The 19,839-nt window shown below is 48.6% G+C and overlaps 1 long non-coding RNA gene and 1 pseudogene across 1 annotated transcript; one reads left to right on the forward strand and one right to left on the reverse strand.

Moving 5' to 3' along the window:
* The first annotated feature begins 274 nt into the window (after positions 1 to 274).
* Positions 275 to 15,423, forward strand: LOC122639327. The gene is made up of 3 exons (XR_006329502.1): positions 275 to 367; positions 14,039 to 14,044; positions 15,412 to 15,423. It is a non-coding gene; the product is annotated as an uncharacterized LOC122639327 (long non-coding RNA).
* Positions 15,424 to 18,508: 3,085 nt separating this feature from the next.
* On the reverse strand, positions 18,509 to 19,524 carry LOC122639103 (annotated as a pseudogene).
* Between the last annotated feature and the right edge of the window lie 315 nt (positions 19,525 to 19,839).

A 19,839-nucleotide genomic window follows, 5' to 3' on the forward strand; every position in this document is an offset into this window, starting at 1 on the left:
TTGTAAACGGTAACAAATAAGTCCATTCCGTCAGTTCATAACTAATTGTGTTAAAATTTAGATTTGAACTGACAGAATTACCCTTACAAAAAAAAAAAAAAAACAAATTTGAAACTCATCTTTCCCAAAATCGATTGGGGAAGATGAGTTCCACATATGGGGAATCAATTTACACCTAACCAGCCCTAAATCAAAGGGAAAATTCACCCCACCGGAATCTAACCATAGTCCGTTTGGTCACCGGCAAAACCGTCTTCGCCATCACTACAACCCCAGACAAAAACCCATCTGGGTGGCCATGAAATTCACTCAAGTCTCTCCAAGCAAATCCAATGGTATGAGTTCCACCATTCTCCTTAGAATTATCGTTGGCCTTGATAGATGTAGAATTAGAAGCATAGAGGGTTGTTTTCTTGAGAGAAAAATCGCCGACTTGAGGCTTGATTTGGAGGGAGAAAGTAGGGTTAGCGTTTTCGAGGAGATTGACTGAGTATATTTTCAATCAGATTCACATTTTAGCCTTTTTCCAAATGCAAATGCAGAAGAAAAAACAAAAGTTCGCCTATGTTACTGTTTCGTCTTCTTCTTCCCCATTAGCCTCTTCTTTTTTCCCAACAAACCTGTTACACAAAGAAACTTGCCGGAATTCTTCGTTAACACTTCAATTAATCAACTTGAGATCTAGGGATCTCGATCAATTACAATATCACTAGATCGGGCCAGGTTACAATATTCAAGAATGGGAAATGGAATGAATGAGATCTAGTTCTAGCACAGTCGAGAGGAGGAATGACGCAGGGAGCGAGAAGGAAGAAATCCCCAGTCCTTTCTTTTGAGGGTACACCCCCTATTTATAGCTTTTTCTAACCTCAGGATCATACATGCGATTTTACCAAAACATCCCCTTAGAATCTTGATTTCCTGCCCTTGGGCTTACGTGAATCAGGTCACGGCGAATCAATACCCTTCCTAGACCCAGACAGCGCATCCTTTCGGTCGAGTAGGTCGAACTGCCATTGGACTACTCGTATTAATATCTCAAACCATTGTTTATTGACTTCTCCAGGCTCATCGCCCACGTGTTCCGGAGATAATGAATAATGAGGGATTGTTCATATCAAAACCCTAACCCCAATACCTAACGACTCTCTTACATCTTTCAAGAATGAAAACAGGGTCTTCACAATTGGTGCAATCTCAAAGATTTGATCAGTACCACCCACTTGGCAGAATGTAAATACAACATTGGAATAGATTCCCATGTAAATGAATTATTATCTTTATTAAATACTGATTCCAATGATGTTCAGTTTGTGGGAATCTGTGGTTTCGGGGATATTGGGAAGACAACTATTGCTAAGGCTGTCTATAATCGCATCCTTTTGACCTTCAATAAGCATAGTTTTCTTTCAGACGTTAGAGAACGAGCAACGCAATGCATGGGTCTAGCATCTTTGCAGAAGTAACTTCTTGAAGATATTCTCAAAACAAAAATTGACATAGCTGATTATCACAGAGGAAAAAAATTGATAGAACAGAGACTTTGTAAAGAAAATATTCTTCTTGTTCTTGATGATGTGGACAATCAAGAATAGATAGATGCTTTGCCTACTGAACTCAATTGGTTTGGTCAAGGAAATAGAGTCATAATAACATCCAGGGACGAACATATTCTAAATGTGGCTAAAGTTAATTAAGATAAAATCTACTGGCCTCAAGTACTGGACCATAAGGAATCTCTTCAGCTATTCAGTTTGCATGTCTTTTCAATGGACCAGCCTCCTAAAGATTATGTGCAATTTTCACATGATGTGGCAAGCTATTCGGGCGGATTGCCTTTGACTCTAAAGGTACTGGGGTCTTACCTAACGGACATAAGAAGCAAAAAAGTGTGGGAAAGTACATTACAAAAGTTGAAAGAAAATCCTCATGAAAAAGTCCAAAGAAGATTGAAGATAAGCTATGATAATCTAGAAGACGATTATCAAAAAGCCATATTTCTCGATGCTGCATGTTTTTTCATTGGATGGGAGAAAGAAATCGTAATTACTTTATGGGAAGCTTGTGGATATCATCCTGAATCAGTAATACACAGGCTAATTAAAAGGTCCTTTCTAAAATTTGAAGGCTCCTACTTGAAGATGCATGATCAAATTCGAGACATGGGAAGGGACATTGTCTTAGAAGAAAATCTTATGGAGCCGGGTAAGCGTAGTAGGTTATGGTCTCATGGCCAAATCCTGGAAGTATTAGAAGGACACAAGGTAAAACCAAAGCACATGTCTCTCTCTCTCTCTCTCTCTCTCTCTCTCTCCCTCCATATATATACATAAAACCTAGTTTTTGTGTGTGAGCTTATAATCTAGTTTTTAGAGACATTATCATAAAAAGTACATGGAATAATACAAAGTGCATGGAATCAAGTACAATAAACATATTTGGTGGGACATGCTGGGAAGACCTCGTTATAGATTTTTTGAATTATTAGGATGGGTCTCTTTCTTTTGTTAGTTTTCTCTTTTGCTTATGGTAATGCCGAAGATGGAAGAGTGGACTATTTTAGTTAGTGTTGTTTTTTTTTTTTTTTTTTTTCGTTTCATGTTGGAATGTCTGAACGTTAATTGTGTATATTCTTCTCCTATTCTAATATATTCTTGCTGACCTTATGCTAAAAAGTACAATAAACATATAGTGCATTGAGTAATGCTCTTACATTTTAAAATTCTTTTTGCCAGTGATTTAGGTGCATTACATTGCCGTTTCTATGACATTCCAAATACCATGGGATTCACCCTAATGACTTCCCAGTATTTATTTTGGCTTGTAGTCTCCTCCAAATTCAATTTACTTTGCTTATTTTCAATTGTAGGGAATGTTAGAATTTTAGTTCTAATAAAATTCCATATGGACATAAGTAAATCCCTAAACCAGGCTAATTAGGGTTTTGATCTAATAAAGTGGCGTCATTATGTTTTATTAGAAGTCTAATGTGGACTGGCTTAGTGTGGGCCAGATAGATTCCTATTGGGACTGTGATGAGTCAGGCCTTATAGGGATTACTATATAAGGAGAGCTAGGTCCCCCCTCTACCCATAAGAACTTATTATTCTCAATTGCTATTGAGGAGTGCATTCTTGAAAGAGAGGGAGATATTCAATGTTCGTCATCCCTATGCATTCGGTATTCTCATCAAGCCAGTTACTTTGGGAATAGAGGAGAAGCATTTAGATCTTTGTTCTTTATTTTTTGCTACAATCATCATCACTATGGATGCGAAACAAGGCTGGTGGTTCTATCCCTATTTTCTATTATTTATTTGATTGTGTTCTTGAACGCCCTATGGAGATCCTGGCTTTTGGGATTTTGTCCCTATTCGGATCAATTTATTCTAACATGTGGTATAAGAGCCTCCATAGATCCATTCTTGAACCTATATGGATTCAAAATAATAGAACATGCTAAGGGAATCGAAATTTTTCGGTTTGAATCAAGGTTTTTAGGGGTTTTTCAATTTTTTGAAAAATCCGTACGAACTGGTACACTGCCGATTTTTTTAACCGACAAAAATCAAATCTAATCACATGGGGGTGTAGAGCTCGGAAATCAAAAATTTTGGTGAGTGGATCACCGTCGACGGCAGTCGAACGCGCTCTCATGCGTCGGTGGCAGCCGCGGGTGATCTCACTCGCTGGCAGAAGTTAAGAAAAAAAAAAAGCTTTTTACGAGGTTTGCTATCGTGTGCCCCTGACAGTTATATAGTCCTGCTAACGTGCGTCGTCGGGTTGGGTAGACCTGTTTCCCAAACTGTTGACCCGACCCAGTAACCCAGATTTTGACCCGGGCATGGTTGACCCGGACCCTGTCGGACCGGAATTGAACCGGTTTGGTTGAATCGAGGTTGATCTGAATTGAATTTGGTTTGACCGGTTTGACCAGTATAGTCAACCGAATTTGGACTTGAACTTTGACCGAGCTTTCTGGGGGCTACGAGACTCCGTTTGGGGTCCCCCTTTTTGTGTTGGCTTCGTTTTTTTGTGCTCTACATAGTGGTGCCTTCTATTTTGATCAGATATGCATATTTGAAATATTTTTGGTATTCTTTTGATGCATGCCCTTTTATGTAATTTATTAGTTCGTTCTATTGGGAACCGAACTAATTTCTGACTTGCTGGAATACCTACCTTGATGAACAGAATTATTATTATTTTTGTGTTAATTTTAAGACATTTAAAGTCCCTTGTCATAAATTATAAACTAACACATTGTTTAAGGATGTAAGTAACTTTGGAAAATCCTGAAAGGGGGTTTCATGGTTTCGACAGGATGCAGCCGCCAAAGCGACCTTCCTTGTTGGATTTGTGAAACACCGGTCTTATACAGTTGTGGGATGTCCTTCAACTCTGATGTGTAGTTATATACCCAAAGGTGGTGATTATGTATTGGTACTTGAAGGGGTACATATACAGTATGCATGTGAATAGGCTGACCCTAGAATTCTGCATACTCAAAGGTCGTGGATTTTGAAAGTTGAGTTGTATTCCCAATAATTGAACTTCTCAAAATACCCCAACACTTTATCTTCTCTCTCCATTTTTTTATTTTAAAAATTGTTATTTAATTCTTCAATTTTTAATCACATATGTGGGACCCACCATGAATTCAAATCGTCTACGATCTGCCTGCCCTTAGCAACCATAGCAGCGCCCTAATGAGGCACGGTGCAATGACCGCCTTACCCCTGCCAGAGCGTCTTGCCTGAGCAGAGGTTAGGCGGTCATTGCGCCACACCTCATTAGGGCGCCGCTATGGCTGCTACGGGCAGCAGGCCGTAGACGGTCCTGATCCGACCCACCACCACCTCCTCCTGCATCCAGATCTCCTACGGCCCAGCTGCCCATAGCAGCCTGTGCGACGTGAAAGGGCCACATGCGCAATGACCGCCTTACCCCTGCTCGGGCAAGGCGCTGAGCAGGGGGTAAGGCAGTCATTGCACGCGCGGCCCAGTCTGCGCCACACAGGCTGCTACGGGCAGCTGGGCCGTAGACGATCTGTATTGCCTCCTCCTCCTCCTTTCTTCTCCGCACATGGCTGCACCATCCGGCCACTGCATCCCCGCAATTCCTCTCCCGTTCTCAGTCTCTCCTCCCCCGCCACCTACAACACCCCCCTCCCTCCCCCCGTTCTCAGTCTCCGCTCCCTCCCAACCCCGCCACATCCCTTGCTTTCCTGCCGTCACCCCTGTTTGTCTTGTTCTTGATATTATTGGAGAAGGTGAGTGAGCCCAAAAAAAGAGTTTTAATCGTCCTTTTTGCAATTGTGTTCACTACTACACTAAAAAAGAGTTTTAATCGTTAATCCTACTTATCATGATTAAACATTTTTTGTGGCTATGAACAAATTATTAAAGCTAATAAATCAAACTATATATTGGGAAGGAGAACAAATTTAAGGGAAGGAAGTAAAGGACTGAAGTATATATGTTAATGAAATAAATTTGTAGAATTGAGACTCACCAATTTGCGTCGTCCTCGAGAACATATCCCTTCAGACTTCCTACCACTCTCAAAGCTTCTCTCCAACCCTCTACGATTTGGGGCTTAAAATTCTTCTCGTGTTTTCGAAATGGTCCCTTAAAACTTCCGGTCTGATTACGAACATCCGACGGTTCAACGTCGAGGAATACGGGGAGGACTATTTGACTGTTGGATTGGTGGCAATGAAGTATCTTAGAAAGTTCAAGGAGGCACCATTTGCTTGAAGCGTAGGCTTTGAAGAAGACAGGGATAGAGATTTTGGAGCCCTGGATCGCTTTAAGGAGGGCTGGGCCAATGGCTTCTCCAGTCCACAATTCTTCGTTATCAATAAAAACATTGATTCCTTTGTTCTTCAGATCATAGTGAAGGAAGCCAGTAAAGTTTTTGCGAGTGTCTTCACCCCTGAAGTTGAGAAACACATCGTAATTGGAAGATCCGGATGAAGAGGCAGAGGAGGAGGAGGAGGAGGAGGAGGAGGAAGATGCCTCGATCAGTTCCGCCATGAGACTGCAATAGTACTTGCAATTGTAGGAATTGCAGAGATGTTAAAAAGGGCTTTCTTATTAGCAGGAGCTTTCTTGGTGCCAAATTGATTCCATGAGGAAAGTATCAGGAAGTTTCCAAGGAGTTAAATTGTGAAAGCGCGTGGGTTCCACTTGCTCGACCCAAAAGAACCTTTCTTTTTCTTTTGTTATACGGAGACTAACCATTGCAGTAACCTCATGTGGAACTTTCATGGTGGGCAAATTGATTCCACGAGGAAAAGTAACAGGCAGCTTCGAAAAAATAGAAATTGGGAAAGCGTGTGGGTTCCACTGTGGAAAGGAAAGCCTGACCTGACCCTTCAGGTCAGTCATCGATGGGGAGTGCCATTGGAAATTATGGTTTCTCTGTCTCATCAAAAAATTATGGTTTCTCTGTTACCAAAAAAATAAGGGAAAAGTTTAACCTTTTGGGGCTGGTGTCTGATTACACTTCACTTTGTTGTTGTTTCATCAAAAGAAAAGTTTACAGACATCCTGTTGCGTGTGGAAACTTCCGGTGTTCGATTCGTCTAAGGATGAGCCTGCAAAAAACCAAGTGAGCACAAGAGAGCCGGTGTGGCTCCGGCCTAGGAATCTCCGACGCTCAAGTCAAGTTTCCAATGCAACAGCGTAACAGCTAGTGAAAGTAAGATGTCCAATTGTGATCCATACCTGGGTATTTATAGGGTGAAGATGAGGTGAGGCGGTTGAGAGAGTCCTAATATGGAAGGAGTCCTTCTTTTGGAAGGCTCTCTCGCGTAGAGCAGAATGGAGAGACATTTTCGGGGTCGGACTCTCGTTAAGGTCAGAGTCCATGTAAAGCGAGATTTCGTATTGCGCTGGGATTGTGGCTCGATCCTTATCCAGTGATTCTCGAGATGCGCTGACGTGGCTCCAAAATTTCCGACGGGTCGTTATGATGACCTTGGTGGAGGGCTCGGCCTAGGAGGTCGGCCTCGGCCAATATGACCTGAGGGTCATCATTAGTTGTGTGTGAGCTCGCCCGTACCATGGCGCTCCAATCGCTGCCGACTTGCGTAGGCTCAGACCGTGGGATCGGCAGGCGTGCAACTCGGCCGTGCTGGGGAGATCTTTGGGTCAGTATTAATCTGTCGTCGTGCTGTGCAGTCAGGGGTCGGCCTAAGAGCTCGGCCTACTAGGTCGGCCTCGCCTGGCCCATATGAGTTCGGCTTGGTGTCTGCGAATAACTTGGGCGTACTTGGCGAGCTCGGCCAAGCAGTAAGGTCTATCGAAGATCGGGTCGGCCCGGTCTCCCGCTGAGCTCGGTTCGGTTCTTGGACTGACCTCGGCTAGGCAACGTGGCAGCTTCTGATTGGTGGGGTGTTTTTATGCCTTATCACAGGCCCCCCCACTCATCAGGGGTCGACTCGGCACTGATGAGTGAAGTTTCTAGGTCTGATCAGCTGAAACCTTCTTGCGGCCGAGCCAAGCTCATTTTGTCGAGGATTTGACATTGTACGGTCTGACAGTTGGGCGTCAGTGCCACGTCAGCAGAGTCGTTATGGCAAGCTCGGGAATTCGAATCGTCCTTCGATCTGGGCCGTTGAATCTTACTGAGTTCTTCTCAGCCGTTGGATCAGTTCAGCCCAATAGTTATAAATAGGCAACTCCTCCCTGTTCATTCTTCACTGCTTCAAGTTGTTGACTGCTCTGCTAGTTCGGATTTCTCAGCTCTGCAGTGCTCAGCGCTTTCCAGTTCGTGTTCAGCTCGGCTTTTACTTCGTTCGTGTTCAGCTCATCTCCAGCTCTTCTTCAACCAGTAAGTCCTCTCCGCCCAATATGTCAGTTGGTAGTAGTCACATCGGCGAGCTGCTAGTCGGGGCGGCAGAGGGCGCGAGTCCGAGCCGAGAGCTCCCAGCTCATTCTCCCACAATAGACTTGTTGGGCTCGACTTCGGACGAGCCCGGTGTAGGGGAGCCTCGTCAAGCCGACGTTGCCGAGCTTTCGTTGCCTCTGGAGTCTGTCCTCGAGGCCCAACCAATTCCCGAAGACCGAGCCGAGAGCTCCGAGTCGTCCTCGTCCGATGATGAGGAGCCAAGTGAGGATAGTTCTTCAAAAGCAGGGGTCGGTTCGGTCAGCTCGTCCGCTGACGCCCCTGAACCCGAAGAAGGGAGTGTCGGTACCGTCCCGAGCATGATCATGGATGCCGACCTCGACCGCCTCAGGATGATTTACGCCATCCCCGAGTACATCCAACTCTGAGCTCCCAACCCAGGGGAGATGGCCTGCTATATCAGGCCCGACGAGGTGGCTTTGTACAAGCTGCCCTTCAAGTACGCATTCAGGCTCCCCATGCTAGACCTGGTGGATCAGATCCTGGACCACTTCCACCTGTCCCCAGGTCAACTGGTGCCAAACTCCTGGCTGGCCGTGTATGGCTTCTATGCCCTGTTTTGCGAGATGGGCCGAGGTGCAAGCGTTGCGCTTTTCTCTCGGCTCTTTTTCTTGAAGAAGTCGCCAGAGAAGGGGTGGTACTATTTCACCCGTCGAACTGGGAAGAGAGTGGCCCTGGGAGGCCATAAGTTTTTGGTCAGCACGCCGAGCTTCAATAAATCTTGGAAGCCTCATTTTTTCTTTGCTTCCATTCCAAACAACCCTCTCCGAGCCGAGTGCAAGGAGATCCACTTGAACTACGTCAACAGGGTATTGCCCCTGATCGAGAATGAGCTGACCTCGCTTGACCTGATCCTCCAGCGTTAGCCCTTCAACGTCCTCCAGCTTCAGCATGAGGGGTTCCTCCAAAGGTGACATATGACCCCTGGTAGGAGCCTGAGCTGAGCCAATTTCTGTTGCCCGAGCTGGCCCCTTTACTTAGTTTTCTTTCTTTTTTGATATATTTCTAACGTTCTGTCTTTCTTGCAGTGGTCGACCACATTCCCCCAATGGATTCATCTCGGCTCAGGGCCGAGACCATCGTGGACAGGAGGAGGAAGAATGCCGCGAAGAAACCTCAAGGCCAGTCTTCTAAGGCGCAGAAGGGCAAGGAGACGCTGCCGAGCCCAGCTGACGCTGTGGTTGGCCTAGAGGCCGAGAAGGATAGAGCCACGTTGAGCCCCTCCCGTAGAGGGAAGGGTCGAAAGGGCGAGCCGAGCCCGCCGAGGGACATCAAAAGTCAAAATCTCTTGGTCAATTTGACGAGTGGTGGTCTTTCGCCCGTGGCCTCACCCCTCGACATCTCCCGATACGTCTTGGGGAGGGCCTCGGCCAGCAATGTTCTGGTGAGGCCGACCTGGTGCCTCTTCCCAAGGGACTCGGCATTGACGTCGGCCTCGCATGCTAAGGAATGGTTGGATGCAGGTCGGCTCCCGGCCGACAGGGAGAAGCTCGAGGTGCTGTCCGACCCCGAGCTCCTCTCTACTCTTTTCCAGGATTTTAACATGGTAAGTTTTCTATTCGGCTCTTGTGACTGGATCCGACCTGTGGAGTCCGACCTGACCTTTGTTCGGATGCTTTTTTACAGGGCTTCGCCAAGGCAGTGGAGACCATGCTCCTTTTTTAGCGGCTCTTAATCGAGAACCACTCCCTGGGCGTCCAGTGTAAAAAGGCCAACCAGGATGCTTAGGAGGCCGTTCAGAGGCGTCAGGAGACTCAAGATAAGCTCACTGCCGCCGAGGCTGAGGTCAAGAGCTTTAAGGCCGAGGTGACCAAGCAGAAGGAGAAAGTTAAGGCTCTGCAGGCTCAGCTTGACGACGTGAGGGAGAAGGCCAAGGAGGACCTGGCTCTAGCTCGAAAGAGGCGATCAACAATTACCTCCTATCGAAGGAGTATGCTAATGTATGCAATGAGATCAGGAAGCCTCCTTATGCTGATGGTTTTGAGGCAGGCCAGGCTGAACTCTTGGCCGAGATCAAGGCCGCCTATCCCAATCTCAATCTCTCGGGCTTTGACGATGATGCGACCACTTTGGCTGAGGAGTTGGGAGATGAGGAGGGCGCCGAGGTCACGTAGGCTTTGCCAACCGAGGACCCTACGCAGGCTGACCACCTCGCCTTCGGCGATGAGCCACAAGACGTCCTTGCCGAGCACACTACTGTGGAGGTCGCCGAGGTCGCTTCTAAGACCGTCGCCGAGGAGAGTGAAATGTAATTAGTATTTATTTATATATATATATATTTTTTTTTTTTTGCTAGGCCGAACTGCCCACTTTTGTAACCATGCCGAGCAGTCGGTTTGTAATGAATGAAAATCTCTTTCCTCAAAATTTGTCTAAGTGTTTTAGCTCGATAATTTTAGCCTTCTTTTTCTTGTGTATGTTGTTCTATTTGATGTTGTGGCCGAGCTGACGACCCGTTCTATTAGCCGAGCTTAAGGACTTAGCTATTTTTTAACTATGTTTTATCAGCTCATCGGTTCGGCCATGCCATGTCCGAGGTCAGGATGACTTTCGCCTTGGTTACTTAATTTGTTTTTCGAGGTCAGCTCAGATCGGCTACCACATAAGTGGCTGTGTGGCCGAGCAGCCTCCATGGCTGAGCGTAATGCCTTAGCTTAGTTTTAGACTTTGTTCAACTCGGCCATGGGGAGAGTTTTCTCTTGTTGGTTCAGACGTCGGTCAGTCTTTGTGCGCTGGTCTTATGACTTGATTGCCGACCTATGAGGATCGATCTTTAAGGTCGGCCAGGTCTACGAGGACCGGTCTTACGACTTGATTGCCGACCTATGAGGGTCGGGCTTTGAGGTCGGCCAGGTCTATAAGCACCGATCTTACGACTTGGTTGTCGACCTATGAGGGTCGGTCTTTGAGGTCGGCCAGGTCTATGAGGACCGATCTTACGACTTGGTTGTCGGCCCATGAGGGTCGATCTTTGAGGTCGGCCAGGTCTATAAGGATCGATTTTACGACTTGGTTGCCGACCTATGAGGGTCGGTCTTTGAGGTCAGCCAGGTCTATGAGGACCAGTCTTACGACTTGGTTGTCGACCTATGAGGGTCGGTCTTTGAGGTCGGCCAGGTCTATGAGGACCGGTCTTATGACTTTGATTTTGGAGCTTGTAAATACGCCAAGTGGTGGAGAAAGACTTTGTTTTATTGAATCAAACGTCGGGGCCGAGGCCAAATACAAATATGCTCGTCATAAACCTTGTCGAGCAGGATACTTAAGGAAATTACTAAAAAAAAATTTTCAAAATTTTCGAGTTCCAAGGTCTCGGTACCTTCTTGCCCCCCGAAGTCTGCAAGCGATACGTCCCTGGGCGAATTTGCTTGGAGACTATGTACGTGCCTTCCCAATTTGGTGCTAACTTTCCTTGCTACCTTAGCTGGGATGCACTGAGCTTTTTGAGGACGAGGTCCCCTTGACGGAAGTGTCGCTCTTTTACCCTTGAGTCATAGTACTTTGCCGTCCTCTGTTGGTTTACCGTGTTTCGGAGTAGGGCATTTTCTCGAACTTCTTCGAGGAAGTCAAGGTTGGCTCTCAGCCCATCTTCATAGGTCTTCTCATCGAAGTTGAGCACTCGGTATGACAATGCCATAACCTCGACTGGGGCGAGGGCCTCGGTCCCATATGCTAGGCGAAAAGGGCTCTCCCCGGTTGGTGTTCTTACCGTCGTCCTATATGCCCATAGGACACTTGGAGCTCTTCCACCCATCTTTCTTTGGCCTCATCCAACCTTCTCTTAATGCCGGCGAGTAGTGTTTGGTTGGACACTTCTACTTGTCCATTTGCTTGTGGATGAGCTACTGAGATGGGTCGGAAGTCAATGTAGAAGTGCTCGCAGAACTCTCGGAAGGCCGGGTTATTGAATTGTGTGCCATTATCTATGATGAGCACTTTTGGTAGTCCGAACCGGTAGATGACCTTATCTCGGAAGAACTTCTCCATGTTCTTCTCGGTGATGGTTGCTAGGGGCTCGGCCTCGACCCACTTGGTGAAGTAATCGATCGCCACCACCACGTACTTTCTGTTTCCCGACGCCGGGGTGAAATCTCCGAGAATATCCATCCCCCACATAGCGAAAGGGATTGGGCTTAGCATTGAGGTCAGCTTTGTTGTTGGTCGTCTTGGAATTGGTGCAAACAGCTGGCACTTCTCGCATGTCTTCACATACCTCATGGCCTCTTGCATTCTTGGCCAATAGAATCCTTGCCGAAGTATCTTGTATGCCAGGGCTCGGCCACCCATGTGACTCCCGCATATTCCCTCATGCACCTCGGCCAAGGCGTACTCGGCTCCCTTCGGTCCAAGGCATTGGAGAAGAGGTGTCGAGATTGCTCTTTTGTAGAGCACTCCGTTGATCATGGTGTATTGGCAGCTCGGATCTTGACCTTTCTTGCTTCGTCTCGGTTCTCCGGCAGCTGGTCATTCTCCAAGTAGTTGACAATGGGGTCCATCCAGGTTGGCCCGTCTTCTTCAATGTGTTTTACGCTTTCTTCTTGCAAGGATGGCTTCTCCAAGATCTCTATGTACACTGATCGGCTCAGATATTGGAGGTCGGCCTCGGCCAACTTTGACAGGGAGTCAGTCGCGGCATTCTCTTTTCTCGGTATTCGAGTCATCTCAAAGTGCTCGAGCTCAGAGATCAGATCCCGTGCTCGGTTCAGGTAAGCTATCATCCTTTCATCTTTCGCCTCATAGTCTCTGTTGACCTGGTTGACCATGAGTTGGGAGTCTCCTCGCACCTTTAATCGCTTTATGCCAATTACCTTGATGACTCGAAGTCCGGCTAGGAGGGCTTCATACTAGGCCTCATTGTTTGAGGCGGGGAACTTGAACCTTAGGGCATATTGTATCCGAAACCCCTCGAGGCTTACCAGGATCAACCCAGCTCCTCTTCCTCCGGAGTTGCTTGAGCCGTCGACATTCATGGTCCAGGTTGGGTCGGCCTTAGCCTCAGCCTCTTCTGCTGTCTTCTCCTCCTCGACTTTGAGGTCGGGCACTGTGCACTCGGTGATGAAGTCAGAGAGGGCTTGTCCATTTATCGCGGTCCTCGGGCGATTGCTTAAATCGTACTCACTCAACTCAACCCCCCAGGTGATCAGCCGACCTGATACGTCAGGTTTGTGCAATATTTTCTTGAGAGGCTGGTCGGTCAGCACCGCGATCGGATGAGCTTGGAAGTACGGCCATAGCTTTCTCGCGGCCGTGACAAGAGCGAGTGCTACTTTCTCGAACCCGGAGTATCTTATCTCGACGTCGACAAGGACATGGCTGATGTAGTATATGGGTTTCTGAGCTTGACCTTCTTCCCTGACCAACACCGCGCTGATCGCCACCAGGGTAGCGGCTAAGTAAACTTGAAGCTCCTCTTTTGGCTTGGGTTGGCTGAGAAGAGGCGGGTTCTCCAAGTATTTCTTCAGCTCTTTAAAAGCTTGTTGGCATTCGTCCGACCAGACGAAGTCCTTCGGGTTCCGGATGTTCTTGAGGGCCTTGAAGAATGGTAGACACTTATCGCCCGACCTCGACATGAATCGTGCCTACGCCGCCACTCGCCCGTTTAGCCTTTGTACTTCTCGGATCGTCTTTGGAGGGCTCATCTCTTAGATGGCCTTGATTTTTGCCGGATTGGCTTCGATGCCTCTGACAGAGACCATGAAGCCGAGGAAATTTCCTGAGGTCACGCCAAATGCACACTTGGCGGGGTTCAGCTTCATTTGGGTTTTACTCAATACACCAAAGGCTTCTTCCAAGTCGGCCAAGTGGTGCTCGACCTTCAAGCTCTTCACTAACATGTCGTCCACGTAGACTTCCATGTTTCTTTCGATCTGCTCGCGGAATATATAGTTCACAAGCCGCTGGTATGTCGCTCCGGCGTTTTACAATCCGAACGGCATGACTTTGTGGCAAAATTTTTCTTGGTCAGTTCGGAATGCCATGTATGGCTCATCCTCCTCATGCATCATGATTTGGTTGTAGCCGGAATATGCGTCCATGAAGCTCAGCATCTCGTGGCCTGCCATGGCGTCGATCAAGAGGTCAATCCGAGGTAGTGGGTACTCATCTTTCAGACAAGCCTTGTTGAGGTCGGTGTAGTCGACACACATTCTCCACTTCCCGTTCAGCTTAGGGACCATGACGACATTAGCTAACCAGGTCGGGAACTTTTCTTCTCGGATGAACCCTGATTGGCGGAGCTTCTCCACCTCCTCTTTGGTCGTGGCTTGCCGATCAAGGGCGTAGTTCCTTCTCTTCTGCTGTATTGGCTTTCGGCTCGGATCCACATGGAGTCGGTGCTCGGCTATATGCCTCGGTATGCCCGGCATGTCGACGGCCGACCAGGCGAAGACATTGGCGTTCGCCTTTAAGAAGTTTCTGAGCTGATTCCTTTGATCCTCGCTCAACAATGATCCGAGCTGGACCACCTTTGTTGGGTCTTCCTCGCTGAGGGGGAATGGGGTCAGGTCTTCCACGGGTCATCCTCTCCTTTCGATGAGCTCATCCCGCTGATCCTCAGGGAGGTGCTCGACGCACATTGTCATTCCTCAAACTTTGCCTTTGTTTTGCTTGACAAAAGTAGCATAGCACTCCCGTGCCTTCTTCTGGTCACCTTGGACCTCGCCGATACCGGGGGGTAGGGAACTTCATCTTCAAGTGCATCAGCGAGACGATGGCTTGGAGAACGATCAATGATGGGCGGCCGAGTATGGCATTGAAAGCCACAACCGAGCGTACTACCATGAATTTGACCTAGATCGTCGCTTGACATGGAGCTTGTCCGATCGTGACCAGTAGATCGATTGAGCCCTTGATGGTGGCGGCGGCTCCGGAGAACCCGTGAAGTGAGGTGCCCTCCGGTTTGAGTACTTCATCGCCGAAGCCAAATTGTCGATACGCGTCTAGCGACATAAGGTCCACGGATGCGCCGGTATCGACCAATACCCGATGGACGGGTCTCTTCGCAATTTCTACCTACACCACTAAAGCATCGTCATGAGGTAAACTTATACCTTCAAGGTCGGCCTCAGTGAAGGAGATCGTCGCCGCGGGCTTGAGTTTCTTGGTGGGCATCTCAGCGACTCCGACGAACTGCACATTTGCCTTGGCCTTCCTGGTAGATTCCTGTCCAGGCCCTCCGAGGACGGTGTACATGGGAGCTCTTTTGTCAATACTCGGCCCGGCCTCCTCATCTTTTTTGCCAGCTGGGCTTTGCCCTCGTCTCGGTCAGCTCGACGACCATCTGGTCTCGGCTCGGTTTTCCTCTGGTCGCTGTCATCGCTTCGGCGACTACTCCTCTCTTCCCGGTTGCCTTTAATATACTTCTGCAAATGCCCTGCTTTGATCAACTCCTCAATTTCTCGTTTCAGCTGATAGCAGTCTTCAGTGTCGTGGTCGTTGTCCTTATGGAACAAGCAATACTTGTTCGGGTTTCAAGATGAGCTGGCTTGCATTGGGCGAGGTCGGCGGATGTATCCACCGTCTTGAATTTGCATCAGAATCTCCTTTCGCGATGCATTCAAGGGAGTGTAGTCGGGACTTCGAGCTCGGTCAGCCCTTTCAGCTCGGCGATCAGTCCAGGTCCTCTTCTCATCTTTTCGATCACCAGTGGATGACCTCTTCTTCTCACTTTTGCTTTCATTCCCCTTGCGTGCTCGGAGAACGTCTTCCATGTTTGAGAACTCGTTACACCTATCTAGGAGCTCGGCCATACTTTTGGTCGATTTTCGAGCCAGATCCTTGATCAGGTCCTCATGTGCGAGTCCATTGCTCATCGCGGTGTGAGCCTTGGCTTCATCCAGGTCCCTAACATCCAGGGATTCTTTGTTGAACAGGGAGACTTACGATCGGATTGACTCGTCCGACCTCTGTTTCACGCTGAGGAGGTTCACCGTTGTCTTCTTATGCTTCATGCTACTTTGGAAATGCGTGACAAAGGCTCGGCAAAGTTGGGCAAAGCTTGTAATGGAGTTTGGTCGTAGCCAAGAGAACCATGGCGTTGCCGTACCCTTCAGGGACGAGGGGAAAGCTCGGCAAGAAACAATCTTTGTCCCGCCGTACATGGTCATCGTTGCGTTGAAGTAGTTGATGTGGTCGGTCGGGTCGGTAGTCCCGTCATACCGATCAAAGGGAGGTGGCTTGAACCCTATCGGAAGCGGTGTTGTCATGATCTCAGGAGGATAGGGGTGACGCCCGACCAGTGAGTAAGCGTCCGGGGTGGCTTGTTTCTTAAGCCCTTCAACTTGCTCGATCAGCTCCCTTAGCTTCTTCTCCATTTCAGATTCTAGAGCTCGGCCAATTTACTCCTCAGCTAGGATGGGGTCTTGCACTTTTTCTTGCTGAAGTCGGCCGTTATGGTCGGCCAGCTCATCTTGATGAGGTCGGCCAACTTGTTCCTCCCGCTCGTGTTGATGAGGCCGGCCATTATGTTCAGCTCGGCCTACCTCACTTCTCCTTACGCGCTCGTCATTTCTATAGTTAGACTCATGTGGGCTCCTTCGTACATCTCTTCGGCGAAGTGGACTTCGTCGCCAGGGGGCTAGGGCGAGAATTCTCTTCTTCCCTTGTAGCACGTCGCCCTCGGGGCTCTTCACGCCGGTCTTGGTGTCTCCTCGGTCCTTCGTCGTCGCCGAGTCATCCAGAAAAGATCGATCTCCGCGCAGCTGACCCTGCTGGCTCGATGTCCTCTGTGGCCCTCGGGCTTCGGCGATGTCTTGGCTCATTTCGTCGATTACCCCCACTTAGTCGTGGAGGGGGAGTTCTTCGGCCTCGGGGATGGGATGACGCGGCCCGGCTAAGCTCGGCCCTCTGCCGATCACCGTGCTGTCGTTGATCTCCTATGACATGCGAGGGTGCCCGCGGAGGCGCGACCGATGGTTGACCCATTAGCCCGCCCTGAGCCATCTGGGTCATGAAGGTGCGTAACATCTCGTTGGTGTGGAGCATCTGCAGCTGCAAGTCCATAACTTGCCGATTGTTTGCCGGTGCTTCGGGGTCCAAGTTGTCCGGCAAAGGCGGCGATAGCGGTAAGGCCAGCCCATGCAGGATAGGCTCATCTTGGGGTCGCCCTTCCCCAACAGCCGTGTCCACCACCCTTCCTCTATTCTCATCCACCGGCGGTGGGATCGGATCAGCCGCGGCTCCTACACTCCGCTGTGCTGCTCCCCCTCGCGGTGGTCTTCCAGTCACGCCTTGCCACAATGTCTCAGGAGGTGGCGAGCGTCTCGCCTGCCTATCAGGCTGCAGCTCATCCCCACGGGAAGTTGAGCCATGTTGACCTGATCTCATGTGCACCATTGTTGCTGCTCGTGAAGTTGGTAGAAACGACGATAGCTTGCTAACGTCGTTCCCACAGACGGCGCCAAACCTGTTGCGTGTGGAAACCTCCGGTGCCCGGTTCGCCCAAGGATGAGCCTGCAAAAAACCGAGTGAGCGCAAGAGAGGCCTCCGACGCTCAAGTCAGGTCTCCAATGCGATAGCGTAACAGCTAGTGAAAGTAAGATGTCCAATTGTGATCCATACCTGGGTATTTATAGAGTGAAGATGAGGTGAGGCGGTTGGGAGAGTCCTAATATGGTAGGAGTCCTTCTTTTGGAAGGCTCTCTCGCGTAGAGCAGAATGGAGAGACATTTTCGGGGTCGGACTCTCGTTAAGGTAAGAGTCCATGTAAAGCGAGATTCCGTATTGCACTGGGATTGTGGCTCGATCCTTATCCCGTGATTCTCGGGTTGCACTGAAGTGGCTCCACAATTCCCGGCAGGTCGTTATGATGACCTTGGTGGAGGGCTCGGCCTAGGAGGTTGGCCTTGGAGGTCGGCCTCGGCCAATATGACCTGAGGGTCATCATTAGTTGGGTGTGAGCTCGGCCGCCCCATGGCGCTCCAATCGCTGCCGACTTGCGTAGGCTCGGACCGTGGGATCGACAGGCGTGCAGCTCGGCCGTGCTGGGGAGATCTTTGGGTCAGTATTAATCTGGTGCGTCAGGGGTCGGCCTAAGAGCTAGGCCTACTAGGTCAGCCTCATCTGGCCCATATGAGTTCGGCTCGGTGTCTGCGGATAACTTGGGTGTGCTTGGCGAGCTCGGCCAAGCAGTAAGGTCTATCGAAGATCGGGTCGGCCCGATCTCCCGCTGAGCTCGGTTCGGTTCTTGGATTGACCTCGACTCGGTCACGTGGCAGCTTCTGATTGGTGGGGTGTTTTTATGCCTTATCACATCCCCTAAAAGTATCCAATATCTCAGAAACTTATCATACTTGGTCAAAATGTCACAGACACCCCAAACGTTAAGCACAGTTAGTATCCATCCATTTTACCCCGTAATTATTTAAATAAAAGGACAAAAGTGTTATTTCATCTTCTTCCCTAAATATCCATTTTAGCCTTAGTTATTTAAATAAAAAGAAAAAAACTGTCATTTCACCTTCTTCCCTCTATAGCTGCTGGCTGCGGCTACGGCGACCATCACCTGCTCCGGCTACGGCGACCATTACCAGCGGCAAGGAGAAAAAAGTCTGAAACATTAACCTGGTTTAAAGTGTACAACCGGTGAGGTTTTCCTCTTAATAGGAGCAAAACGAGCATCTCACACTCCAACTATCTCCTTGGTTGTTCTTAGTTGTTTTTGGAGAGGACACTGGCGAAGTCGTTGGCGCTGGAGCAGGAACAGTTGCCGATGTTACCTTTCCTAACCCCAAGCTCAACTGCCCAGAATTCCAGAAAACTTCAGCTTATCCCCATACCTCCTTGAAACCTTTACGTAGAGGGGCTTGATCATCTTTAGATACTTCTGCACCACATCCTTCGAAAACCTCTTGTCTGTAGCCCCCTCGTCGGAGCTCTGCTTCTGAAGCTTGTTTCCAGAGCTTCTTGAACTGTTGTCTCTGGTAAACAGAGAAGCGATCGGAACCTCTTCGACCTTCAATTTCACTGTGAGAAATTTTCCTTGTCGGCGCTGCTTAGTCTGTGGTTGCTGATTTTGTTTCGGAGCAACCGCAGCTATAACGTTTGATTCTGACTTCTCAAATGTCGTCGATTTGGGCTTCCTGAACCCCAACGTGAAGACCTCGAACTTTGTGGCAGATTTCAACAAGGAGACAGGGAACTGAGACTTTGAGTTTGGCTCAAAAGGGTTAAAGTCAAGGGATGATGGCTCAAAAGGCACAAGCCTTCCTTTGAAGAAGAGATCATCGGAAGGGAAGAGCGAGAGATTCGGATCTGTCTTGCCACCGCTCGACCCAGAAGACACCGTGAAGTTTGAACTCTCTCTCTCCATCGGTACCCGTCGAGGAATCTCCGTCATCTTCCTCGTCAACTCCGCTGTTGCTATCAACCTCTTCATCGCTTCCGTGGTCATCTTCCCCTTCACCGTCATCGTCGTCGGGCATAAACTCCAAGTCAAAGAAGGACCCATCGTCGTCATCACCGTCGTCCGTTTCTACCGCCGGTTGCTTTACGGCTTCGACTATGGTGGTGGCAACCAGGTAAAGTGCTTGCATTGTTTCCGGTGACTCCGCCTCCTCTCCAGTACTTGAGCAAACTAAAAGCTTCCATGGTTGAGAGAGCCAGAGCAGAAGATGAAACCTGGACATTATGGACTGCAGTAGAAGACTTCTGCTCCGTTTTAGGGCGGGAAAGAGAAGATGAAAAGGGCAAGAGGTGGAAAAGGAAGCCTTTGTTTAATGGCGCTGCAGTACTAAAAATGGCATGACAGAGCAGAATCCGTGTTTCGAATTTTATTTCTTCGATGGCATAAACCTTTTCTAGCTCATTAAGATGGTGGACATCGGCTGCATTTCGTGTATTTGTGGCGAATCCCTCATTTCTTTCTTCGGATTTGAGAACTGGAAAGAGGTATTTCAATTTACTTGTTGAATTTTACATGCATTTGGCT

Source organism: Telopea speciosissima, chromosome 9, assembly GCF_018873765.1.
Source record: "Telopea speciosissima isolate NSW1024214 ecotype Mountain lineage chromosome 9, Tspe_v1, whole genome shotgun sequence".
Lineage (NCBI taxonomy): Eukaryota > Viridiplantae > Streptophyta > Magnoliopsida > Proteales > Proteaceae > Telopea > Telopea speciosissima.